Source organism: Cetorhinus maximus, chromosome 7 (genome assembly GCF_964194155.1).
Source record: "Cetorhinus maximus chromosome 7, sCetMax3.hap1.1, whole genome shotgun sequence".
NCBI lineage: Eukaryota > Metazoa > Chordata > Chondrichthyes > Lamniformes > Cetorhinidae > Cetorhinus > Cetorhinus maximus.
The window spans coordinates 17,350,956-17,364,129 of NC_135885.1; the positions used below are offsets into that span (position 1 = coordinate 17,350,956).

A 13,174-nucleotide genomic window follows, 5' to 3' on the forward strand; every position below is an offset into this window, starting at 1 on the left:
CTCCAGTACTCTATCTGGAAGTGTACACGTGCTGATCAATGCAGGAAGAAAAGTTTCCTGTTGGAGTGTGCAGTTCTGGTCGCCACATTATAGGAAGGATGTGATTGCACTGGAGGGGGTGCAGAGGAGATTCACCAGGATGTTACCTGAGATGAAACATTTAAGTTTTGAAGAGAGGTTGGATAGACTTGGGTTGTTTTCATTGGAGCAGAGAAGACTGAGGGGCGACCTGATCGAGGTGTACAAGGCTATGAGGGGCATGGGCCGGGTGGATAGGGAGCAGCTGTTCCCCTTAGTTGAAGGGTCAGTCACGAGGGGACATAAGTTCAAAGTGAGGGGCAGGAGGTTTAGGGGGGATGTGAGGAAAACCCTTTTTACCCAGAGGGCGGTGACAGTCTGGAATGCACTGCCTGGGAGGGTGGTGGAGGCGGGTTGCCTCACATCCTTTAAAAAGTACCTGGATGAGCACTTGGCACGTCATAACATTCTAGGCTATGGGCCAAGTGCTAGTAAATTATTAGGTAGGTAGGTCAGGTGTTCCTCACGTGTTGGTGCAGACTCGATGGGCCGAAGGGCCTCTTCTGCACTGTGATTCTGTGAGTCCTAAAATTTCCTGTCCTCTTCCCCAAAAATGCAAAGGTTCCCCCAGCCTTGCCCTGAACCCCTGTCTTTCCCTAGCTCTCTATCTCCCTGTATGTGCTCGTTCTGTTCTTTAAACCCCATTCCCACTGAACCAGCTGATCATCCATTTCGGCTGACGTTGTAAAACCTTTCTCCCTGGCTGGAGGCCACTTACGAACATACGAAATAGGAGCAGAAGCCCATCAAGCCTGCTCTGCCATTCAATAAGATCATGGCTGATCTGTGTGTTTTGAATTCCACTTTCCCATCTACCCCCCCGATAACCTTTGATTCCCTTGCCTAACAAGAATCTATCTACCTCTGCCTTAAAAATATTCAGTGACCCCGCTTCCACTGCCTTTTGAGGCAGCCAGTTCCAAAGTTGCACAACCCTCAAGAGAAAAAATCTCTCCTCATCTCTGTCCTAAAGAGGCAACCCCTAATTTTAAAACAGTGCCCCCCACTAGTGCTGGATTCACCCGCAAGAGGAAACATCCTTTCCACGTCCACCTTGTCAAGGCCATTCAGGGTCTTATATACTTCAATCAACTAATTGATTGGAATATATTGATAGTACCCAGTGACTCATCATGTGCAGCTCCTGCCACTCTGCTACCCTGTGAAGTGATTCTGTGACACTGCGCATCAAATTTGGCAACAACTGCATCTGATGGTGATGCTAAACTTCATAAAAGTCTTCGGACTGCCCTCCCAATTCAGCGATGTGAATAATTGAACCGGTGCCTTTAACTGGCAGAAGATCTCGGGCATAGATACAGAAAGAAACAAAAAAACTACTGCGGATGCTGGAAATCAAAAACAGAATGACCTGGAAAAACTCAGCAGGTCTGGCAGCATCGGCGGAGAAGAAAAGAGCAGAACTGAGTAAAGTTAGGAGAGGGGTGGAATATAAGTGGATTTAAGGGGGGGGGGGAGAGAAGTTGAGGGTGGGGTGGTTGTAGGGACAAGCAAGCAGTGATAGGAGCAGAATTTGATTATCTGCTCCTATCACTGCTTGCTTGTCCCCACAACCACCCTACCCTCAACTTCTCTCCCCCTCCCCGCCTTAAACCAGCTTATATTTCACCCCTCCCCTAACTACACTCAGTTCTGTTGAAGGGTCATGTGGACTCGAAACGTCGACTCTTTTCTTCTCCGCCGATGCTGCCAGACCTGCTGAGTTTTTCCAGGTAATTCTGTTTTTGTTTAGGATTTCCAGCATCCGCAGTAGCTGTTAGCTTTTTGTTTTTATCACGAAATTCCCACCCCCCCCCCGACATGAAATTCCCACCGACATGAAATTCCCACCCCCTCGCTGTTGTATATCCTGCGCACGACAACTGCACCGGGATTCAGCGGGGAGCAAACCAACAGGCAGAGCTCAAGAGCAAATGAGCAAAAAAGGCCATTGAAACAGGAGCGGGGGTTTTGCAGATAAACCATTTGTGCCCGGACGGCGGGGAGGAGAAATCCTTTGCTCACCACCGTCACTGTGCTGGAGAGAATCAGCGCTGGGTTGTCAAACCTCTGCTGCCGCGGCTGCCAGTGCCTCTGTGGCTGGGTTTCCCCGGGACTGCGGACTTCCTTCCCCCTGTGACTTTATCACCCTCTACGCAAGTTCAGGAGGGCGGGTGTTAAGTCCGGACGGATGTGGGTGTGCGGTGTTTTAAACTCATCCCGAAAGTCAAGTCAGGCAAGTCTCGCGTTCAGCAGTAGAAGGGGTTTCTGTGTTGAAACTGTAGGGTTATTTAAAAAAAAATACCACAAGCGCACCCAACTGACTTAGCAAATGTGACGTGAGAAAATACTTTTTCACACAACCCGGTCCTTCGGGTCTGGAATGCACTGCCTGGTGGAGGCAGGTTCAATCGAGGCATCCGAGATGATTATTTGAATAGAAACAATGTGCAGGGGTTGGGTTGGGGGGTGGGGGTGGGGTGGGGAAGGAAAGACAGGGCAATGGCACTAGGTCATCTTGCTCATTCGGAGGGCTGTTGCAGACACGATGGGCTGAATGGCCTTCATTTGTGTCTTTAAAGATTCTGTGATCTTTGAATATGAAATTCCCCTGTGCAGTATCTGTAACCCCACTGCAGTTAAAGTGTAGGAACAACATTCATCTATTTCGCGAATTGCTCTTATTTTTGGGGTGGGGGGGGCCGGTGGAGGGCTGGGGAGTAGCTGAGGGTATGGGGGGGGTGGGGACAAGCTGAAGATATTGGTGGAGGTGGAGAAGAGTGGAGGATAGCATCTTACATCGACTGTAGGTTGGGAATCCTGCAGTGAGTAACTCACCTCTTGACCCCTCAAAGCCTGTCCACCATCCACAAGGCACAAGTCAGGAGTGTGATGGAATACTCCCCATTTGCCTGGATGAGTGCAGCTCCCACAACACTCAAGAAGCTCAATGCCATCCAGGACAAAGCAGCCCCGCTTGATTGGCACCCCTTCCACAAGTATTCACTACCTCTACCAACAACGAACAGTGGCAGCAGTGTGTACCATCTACAAGATGCACTGCAGAAACTCACCAAGGCTCCTTAGGAAGCACCTTCCAAACCCACGACCACTACCATCTAGAAGGACAAGGGCAGCAGACAGGTGGGAACACCATCACCTGGAAGTTCCCCTCCAAGCCACACATCATCCTGACTTGGAAATATATCACTGTTCCTTCACTGTCGCTGGGTCAAAATCCTGGAACTCCCTCCCTAACAGCACTATGGGTGTGCCTACACCACATAGACTGCAGCGGTTCAAGAAGGCAGCTCACCACCACCTTCTTAAGGGCAACTAGGGATGGGCAATAAATGCTGGCCTAGCCAGCGAAGCCCACATCCTGTGAATGAATAAAAAAAGCATCACAAACAACACAAGTTCACTAATGTTATAAAACACTCCAAACATGTTCCAGTCCTATTTGGTACAGTGGATGGCAGTTTTCAATAGAGTTCCACATGTATAGGTGGGTTAGAAATCTCTCTCTTGCTTGTAGCTGATTGTAAGGCACCAATTTTCTGAGTTTGTGCCACCAGCAGGATGTTTTGTTCCGGGGCCTGGACTGTGGTGGGCACCTTGAATTCACAACAGAAATGCCTCACAAAAGAATTGAGTATAATCAGCCTAGAATTCTCGTAGTCCAGAAATATTGGGAGATTCAGAATCATAGAATGGTTACAGCACTGAAGGAGGCCATTCGAACCATTGAACCCATTCTGGCTCTGCAACAGCAATTTAGTGAGTCCCACTCCTCTTCCCTTTCCCTGTAGCCCTGCAATGTTTATTCATTTCTAATACTGATCAAATCCCACCCTCATATCCTCAGCTCCTCCCCACCCCCCCAATATCTTCATCTCCTCTCCACCCCCCCCCCACCCCCCAACCACCCCACCACCATATCATCAGCTTCTCTCACCCCCAACAAATATAGAACTTATCTAAATTCAACAGTAGTCATCAGTTTTGATTTCACAATGTATCAGAAGAATTACTCACTTTCTATTTTTGTTTTAAGTGTTCTCAGAAAAGCACAAGATAGGTTTGTAGGGAAGCTAGATAACGAACTAAATAAAAGGTTCTGCTGACAGGCCTAGATGAAGTAAGATTGTCAGAGACTAACTCTGGAACATAAAAAGCAGCATAGAGGTCAAATAAAAACAAAAAACTACTGCGGATGCTGGAAATCCAAAACAAAAACAGAATTACCTGGAAAAACTCAGCAGGTCTGGCAGCATCAGTGGAGAAGAAAAGAGTTGACGTTTCGAGTCCACATGACCCTTCAACAGAACTGAGTGTAGTTAGGAGAGGGGTGAAATATAAGCTTGTTTAAGGTGGGGGGGCAAAATAACCTGCCAGCTTTAAAACACAGTTTTCCAAAGCATGGTTTTTTTTTCCCGAAGCCGTAAACCGCCATGTGACCATCTTGTAAACAATTCACTGGGGTCAAGGGGTTCCCAGCTTTTTTTTTGGAAAAATATACTTTATTCATAAAATATCTGGAAGAACATACCAAACCATTTCAAAATCACCATCACAAAGGTACAATCAGGTTCAACTTTTACAACATATATCACGAGGCACATCAATACAGTAAATGAATATTACAATCATTTCCAGACATTCATTTTAAGCTGTACAGCCCGAGGGGCTCTAAACAGTTCCCAGTCCCTCGGTGCACTGTGGCAGAAAGGTCTTAGGCAGCGACCCTTCCCCATTGCGCCTTTGCGGCGGCTGCCCCAAGCTTTAGTGCGTCCCTCAGCACGTAGTCCTGGACTTTGGAATGTGCCAGTTTGCAACACTCGGTCGGGGACAACTCTTTGCGCTGGAAGACCAACAAGTTTCGGGCAGACCAAAGAGCGTCTTTCACCGAGTTGATGATCCTCCAGCTGCAGTTAATGTTTGTCTCGGTGTGTGTCCCTGGGAACAGCCCGTAGAGCACAGAGTCCTGTGTCACAGAACTGCTCGGGATGAACCTCGACAGAAACCACTGCATCTCTCTCCAGACCTTCTTTGCAAAGGCACAATCTACAAGGAGGTGAACACGGTCTCGTCCCCACCACAGCCACCTCGAGGGCAACGTGCTGAGGGGGTGAGACTCCTGGCATGTAGGAAGGATCTGACGGGGAGGGCCTTTCTCACCACCAGCCAAGCTACATCTTGGTGCTTGTTGGAAGGTTCTGGTGATGAGGCATTCTGCCAAATGACTTTGACCATCCCACAGGATCCCACCTCTCCTTTTCCCGCAGGGCCTCTAAGATGTTACGTGCCGACCACTGCCTGATGGACTTGTGGTCAAAGGTGTTTCTCTGCATAAATTTTTCCACGAGGGACAGGTGGTACTGCACGGTCCAACTACTTGGAGCGTTCCGCGGCAGCGTGGCCAGACCCATCCTTCGCAACACCGGGGACAGGTAGAACCTCAGCACGTAGTGACACTTGGTTTTGCGTACTGAGGGTCTACGCACCACTTGATGCAGCCGCACACAAAGGTGGCCATCAGTATGAGGACTATGTTGGGCACGTTTTTTCCCCCTTTATCTAGAGGCTTGTACATCGCATCCCTGCAGACATGATCCATTTTCAACCTCCAGATAAAGCAAAAGATGGCTCGAGTGATGGCCACCACACAGGAATGTGGAATGGGCCAGACCTGCGCCACGTACAGCAACAGCGAGAGTGCCTCACACCTGATGACCAGGTTCTTACCCACAATGGAGAGGGAGCGTCGCTCCCACACGCGCAGTTTCCTTTTCACCATAGATACTCGTTCCTTCCAGTTTCTAACGCATGCCCCAGTCCCTCCAAACCATATCCCCAGCACCTTCAGGCCGTCAGCCCTGACGCTGAAGGGGACAAATGATCGGTCCGCCCAGTTCCGGAAGAACATGGCCTCACTCTTCCCACGATTTATCTTGGCTCCCGAGGGCAGTTCGAACTGGTCGCAGATTTGGATCAGTCTGCGCACCGACAGCGGATCCGAGCAGAAGACGGCGACATCATCCATGTACAGGGAGGCTTTGACCTGAGTGCCTCCACTGCCTGGGATCGTCACTCCTCTTATGCCCGGATCCTTCCTGATGGACTCAGCAAAGGGAGTGCAACACACGAAAAGAACAGGCAAGAGAGGACAGCCCTGCCTGACTCCAGATTTAATAGGAAAGCTATCTAATTCCCACCCATTGATTGAGACTGTGCTACTGATGTTAGTGTAGAGCAGTTGGATCCAATTGCGAATTCCCTCCCAAAACCCCATTTTGGAGAGCACATCCACCATGTAGGTGTGCAATATTCTGTCAAAGGCCTTCTCCTGATCCAGGCTGATGAGGCAGGTGTCCACCCCCCTGTCCTGCACATAGGCAATCATATCCCTGAGCAGCGCGAGGCTGTCAGAGATCTTCCTGCCCGGCACAGTGCAGGTCTGGTCGGGGTGGATCACCAATTCCAGAGCGGATTTGACCCGATTGGCGATGACCTTGGATATGCAAATAGACTTCCATGAATGAAATAGACTTTAATGAATGAAATGTCAAAATTGCTTCATCACCATGTATAATACCCATCTAGACTTTTGCAACACTGTGTTCAATTCTTGCAGAAATGACAGGCCAGTTGCAAAGCTGCGGCAGGCTGAGGGGTCTATTGAGAGTGCCATACTGCCAGAGAATTCCTGTGATGCTTGCCTCTTAAATGTTTTATTATACAATATACCAACTAACATACCTGGACTGAGCATCATAATTGTCATCTCAAAAAAGGTTTTGGATGGCACCCTACTGCTTATGATGCTGATTGAGTCCTTTGTTGGATTAAAGCCTTGCAATATCCCCAAAATGGTTTGCCTCGGAGGACAACCATCCCCAAGCCAATCTTGAAAGAAAGGATAAAAGCAAAAAACTGCGGATGCTGGAAATCCAAAACAAAAATAAAAATACCTGGAAAAACTCAGCAGGTCTGGCAGCATCTGCAGAGAGCAACACAGTTAACATTTCGACAGAACTAAGTAAAAATAGAAAAGAGGTGAAATATAAGCTGCTTTGGTTGGTGGGGGGGGAACAGATAGAGCTGGATAGACGGCCAGTGATAGGTGGAGATTGCCAAAAGATGTCATAGACAAAAGAACGAAGAGGTGTTGAAGGTGGTGATATTATCTAAGGAATGTGCTAATTAAGGGTAGAAAGCAGGACAAGCAAGGTACAGATAGCCCTAGTGGGCGTGGGGTAGGGCGAAGGGAAGGGATCAAAATAGGCTAAAAGGTATAGATAAAACAATGGATGGAAATACATTTAAAAATAATGGAAATAGGTGGGAAAAGAAAAATCTATATAAATTATTGGAAAAAAGGGGGGGGTCGGAAAGGGGGTGGGGATGGAGGAGAAAGATGAAAGAAAGGATATGGGATGCCCTGTTTAACCCTTTTGTGGGCAGCAATTTTCTTTTGTAGCTGAGCTCCCTGTTGCCCTCTGAGAGTTCCCATCCTTCAGGCCTTATATAATCTCCGACAGGGAAACTGAGATTTGGCCTGATAAGCTCCTCCGTGGGCCTAATAAAAGGACCTGAACCTTTGCTGGGGAAAGATAGTCGATCCCATACAGGATCAACTGCATTCTCCGCGAGGCCCACTAAGCTGCAAAACAAAACCAACTTGAGTTGTTACCATGTATAATACGTATCCTAATTTCTAGATCAACATTTTGAGCAAATATTTGCAGGGTACAAACGCACAGGCCAAGGTTATATTATACTGTAGGAAAAGAGGGCACCTTTAAGCAAGAGCATTCTCAAGGCTTCGGAACAATGCGACCACGCAGAGGGCCTGAAGGGCAAGAGCTAGTAACTCCAGGACTTGAGCTGTTCTCTGACATAAGTGAACCATTAGGAAGACCAGGTCATTTACCAGAGTGCAGTCTGTTACTAACAAAAACGTTCATGCACGAATCATAAGCAGAGTCATTGTCGCCAGACTAACAACCACTAGGAAATCAACCAACAAAGGTCTTGCCTTTGTATAGTGCCTTTCATGACCTCAGGGTATCCTAAAATATTTAACAGCCAATAAAGTGTTTTTGAAGTGCAGTCACTTGTAGGAAATATGGTAGCCACTTTGCACACAAGGCCCCACAAACAACAATGGGAAAATGACCAGATAATCTGTTTTACTGATGTTCATATTGGCCAGAATGCTAGCTGGGAGAACTCTTGTCTCTTTTTTGAATAGCACCAGGGGATCTCTTACATCCACCTGAGAGGGCAGATGAGGCTTTGTTTTTACCTCATGTAACAACAGCATCTTCAACTATGCATTTTCCTCAGTGCTGTACTGGGTATGGTATAGATTTTCTATTTATGTCTCTGGGCCTTGAACTCACAACCCTTTGACATAGAGGCAAGTGTGCTACCCACTGGGTCATGGCTGACACTCATCCCTGAGCACTTAGAACCATAGAACACTTCAGCACAGAAAAACAGGCCATTCAGCCCTTCTAGTCTGTGCCAAAATACTATTCCGCTAGTCCCATTGACCTGCACCCAGTCTATAACCCTCCAGACCTCTCCCATCCATGTATCTAGCCCGCATTTACCACGTCAGATGGTAGCTCGTTCCACACTCCCACCACTCTTTGAGTGAAGAAGTTCCCCCTAATGATCCCCCTAATCCTTTCCCCTTTCACCCTAAAGCCATGTCCTCTCGTGTTTATCTCTCCTAATCTAAGTGGAAAGAACCTACTCGCATTTACTCTGTCTATACCCCTCATAATTTTGTAAACTTCTATCAAATCTCCCCTCATTCTTCTACGCTCCAAGGAATAAAGTCCCAACCTGTTTAATCTTTCCCTGTAACTCAACTCCTGAAGACCCGGCAACATCCTAGTAAATCTTCTCTGCACTCTTTCAATCTTACTGATATCCTTCCTGTAGTTAGGCGACCAGAACTGCACACAATACTCCAAAGTTGGCCTCACCAATGTCTTATACAACCTCACCATAACATCCCAACTCCTATACTCAATACTTTGATTTATGAAGGCCAGTATGCCAAAAGCTTTCTTTACAACCCTGTCTACCTGTGACGCCACTTTCAGGGAATTATTTATCTGAACTCCCAGATCCCTTTGTTCCTCCGCACTCCTCAGTGCCCTACCATTTACTGTGTATATCCTACCTTGGTTTGTCCTTCCAAAATGCAACACAACACCTCACACTTTTCTGCATTAAATTCCATCTGCCATTTTCTGGCCCATTTTTCCAGTTGGTCCAGATCCTTCTGCAAGCTTTGAAAGCCTTCCTCGCTGTCCACAACGCTTCCAATCTTAGTGTCATCAGCAAACTTACTGATCCAATTTACCACATTATCATCCAGATCATTGATATAGACAACAAACAACAATGGTCCCAGCACCGATCCCTGAGGCACACCACTAGTCACAGGCCTCCAGTCTGAGAAGCAGTTATCCACTACCACTCTCTGTCTTCTCCCACACAGCCAATTTCGAATCCAGTTTACAACCTCTCCATGGATACCAAGTGTCTGAACCTTCTGAACTAACCTCCCATGTGGGACCTTGTCAAAGACCTTACTAAAATCCATGTAGACAACATCCACAGCCTTTCCTTCATCTACTTTCTTGGTAACCTCCTCGAAAAACTCTACAAGGTTCGTTAAACACGACCTACCACGCACAAAGCCATGCTGACTATCCTTAATCAGCCCTTGGCTGTCCAAATAATTGTATATCCGATCTCTCAGAACACCTTCCAATAATTTACCTACTACTGACGTCAGGCTCACTGGCCTGTAATTACCTGGTTTACTTTTGGAGCCTTTTTTAAACAACAGAACAACATGAGCTACCCTCCAATCCTCCGGCACCTCACCCGTGGCTAAGGACATTTTAAATATTTCTGCCAGGGCACCTGCAATTTCTACACTAGTCTCCCTCAAGGTCCGAGGGAATATCATGTCAGGCCCGGGGGATTTATCTACCTTTATTCGCTGTAAGGCAGCAAGCACCTCCTCCTCTTTAATCTCTATATGTTCCATGATATTTCTGCTTGTTTCCCTTCCTTCCTTATACACTATGCCAGTTTCCTGAGTAAATACTGATGCAAAAAAACTGTTTAAGATCTCCCCCATCTCGTGAGGCTCCACACATAGACGACCACTCTGATCTTCAAGGGGACCAATTGTGTCCCTTACTATCCTTTTACTCTTAATATACTTGTAGAAACCCTTCGGGTTTACCTTCACATTATCTGCCAAAACAACCTCATATCTTCTTTTTGCCTTCCTGATTTCCTTCTTTAGTATTTTCTTACATTTTATACACTCTACAAGTACCTCATTTGCTCCTTGTTGCCTATACCTGTTATACACCTCTCTCTTCTTCTTAACCAGATCGCCAATATCCCTTGGAAACCAAGGTTCCTTATGCCTGTTAACTTTGCCTTTAATCCTGACAGGAACATGCAAACTCTGCACTCTCAAAATTTCGCCTTTGAATGCCTTCCACTTACTGAACACCTCCTTGCCAGAAAACAACTTATCCCAAACCACTCTTCCTAGATCCTTTCTCATTTCCACAAAATTGGCCTTTCTCCAATTTAGAATCTCAACTCGAGGACCAGACCTATCCTTATCCATAATTAACTTAAAACTAATGACATTGTGGTCACTGGACCCAAAATGTTTGCCTACACATACTTCTGTCACCTGACCTGTCTGGTTCCCCAATAGGAGATCAAGTATTGCATCCTCTCTCATTGGTACCTCTATATATTGATTTAGAAAACTTTCCTGAACACATTTGACAAACTCCAAGCCATCCAGCCCTTTTACAGTATGGGAGTCCCAGTCAATATGTGGAAAATTAAAATCTCCTACTATCACAACTTTCTGTTTCTTACATTGGTCTGCTATCTCTCTACAGATTTGCTCCTCCAATTCTCTCTATTGGGCGGTCTATAATACAACCCTATTAGTGTGGCCACACCTTTCCCGTTCCTCAGCTCCACCCATATGGCCTCTGTAGACGAGCCCTCCGGGCTGTCCTGTCTACGCACAGCTGTGATATTTTCCCTGACTAGTAATGCCACTCCTCCCCCTTTCATCCTTCCCCCCTATCACGTCTGAAACAACGGAACCCCAGAACATTGAGCTGCCAGTCCTGCCCCTCCTGCAACCAAGTCTCACTAATAGCAATAATGTCGTAATCCCACGTGCCAATCCACGCCCTAAGCTCATCTGCCTTTGCGACAATACTCCTTGCATTGAAATAGATGCACCTGAGAACATTCCTATCACGTACAAACCTTTGATTTCTGTCTATACATGCATTCCTTGCTTGACTTTTATCCTCCTCCACCTCACTATCTGCTCTAACACTCTGGTTCCCCTCCCCCTGCAAATCTAGTTTAAACGCCCCGGAGCAGCACTAGCAAACCTACCCGCAAGGATGTTAGTCCCCCTCCAGTTCAGGTGCAAACCGTCCCATCGGAACAGGTCCCACCTTCCCTGGAACAGAGCCCAATTGTCCAGAAACATGAAGCCCTCCCTCCTGCACCATCTCCTTAGCCACGTATTTAGCTGCATTATCTTCCTATTTCTAGCCTCACTAGCACGTGGCACGGGTAGCACTCCTGAGATCGCAACCCTGGAGGTCCTGTCCTTCAACTTTGCACCTAACTCCCTAAACTCTCTTTGCAGGACCTCCTCCTCCTTCCTATCCACGTCATTGGTCCCTACATGGACCACGACATCTGGCTGCTCACCCTCCCTCCTGAGAATACTGAGAACTCGATCCGAGATATCGCGGACCCTGGCACCAGGGAGGCAACAGACCATCCGGGATTCTCGATCTCTCCCACAAAACCTCTTATCTGTCCCCCTAACTATCGAATCCCCTATCACTACTGCTCTCCTCTTTTCCCTTCTTCCTTTCTGAGCTGAGGGTCCAGTCTCAGTGCCAGAGACGCGACCACTACAACTTGTCCCTGGTAGGTCGTCCCCACCAACAGTAACCAAAACAGTATACCTATTGTTGATGGAAACGGCCACAGGGGTGCTCTGCTCTTTCTGTCTATTCCCCTTCCCTCTCCTGACAGTCACCCAGCTACCTGCCTCCTGATTTTTAGGGGTGACTGTCTCCCTGAAACTCCTGTCTATTACTGCCTCTGCCTCCCAAATGATCCGAAGTTCACCCAGCTCCAGCTCCAGTTCCCTAACTCGGTTTGTCAGGAGCTGCAGCTGGATGCATCTTTTGCAGGTGTAGTCATCAGGGACAATTGTGCTGTCCCAGACTTCCCACATGCTGCATTCGGAGCATTCGACTGCCCTAACTGCTGCCTCCATTACCTACTCCTAATTTAATTAAAGGCACTTACCCGGCCTTACCTCACTGGGAGCAAGCTCGTCCTCAGCCTCTGCTTGCCAAAGCCTCTCGAGCCAAAGCCTCAAAGCTCCACTACTTCACTGGGCCGCTCACACGCTGGCTGCTCCTCTTCAGCTTCCCCTCCTTTTATTTTCAATCTCCCAATCACCTCTCCTCTCGCGCTGTTTTCAATCTCCCGACTGACTCTCCTCTCGCGTTGTTTTCAATCTCCCGACTGACTCTCCTCTTGCGCTGTTTTCAATCTCCCGACTGACTCTCCTCTCGCGCTGTTTTCAATCTCCCAATCACCTCTCCTCTCGCGCTGTTTTCAATCTCCCAATCACCTCTCCTCTCGCGCTGTTTTCAATCTCCCGACTGACTCTCCTCTCGCGTTGTTTTCAATCTCCCGACTGACTCTCCTCTTGCGCTGTTTTCAATCTCCCGACTGACTCTCCTCTCGCGCTGTTTTCAATCTCCCAATCACCTCTCCTCTCGCGCTGTTTTCAATCTCCCAATCACCTCTCCTCTCGCGCTGTTTTCAATCTCCCGACTGTCTCTCCTCTCGCGCTGTTTTCAAATGCCCAGTCACCTCTCCTCTCGCGCTGTTTTCAATCTCCCAATCACCTCTCCTCACGCGCTGTTTTCAATCTCCCAATCACCTCTCCTCTCGCGCTGTTTTCAATCTCCCA

The 13,174-nt window shown here is 47.6% G+C and overlaps 1 protein-coding gene across 1 annotated transcript in view; it reads right to left on the minus strand.

Moving 5' to 3' along the window:
* The window catches only part of LOC144682622 (PI-PLC X domain-containing protein 1-like), a 705,325-nt gene that overhangs the window by 13,080 nt on the left and 679,071 nt on the right, over positions 1 to 13,174 (minus strand). The window lies entirely within an intron of this gene.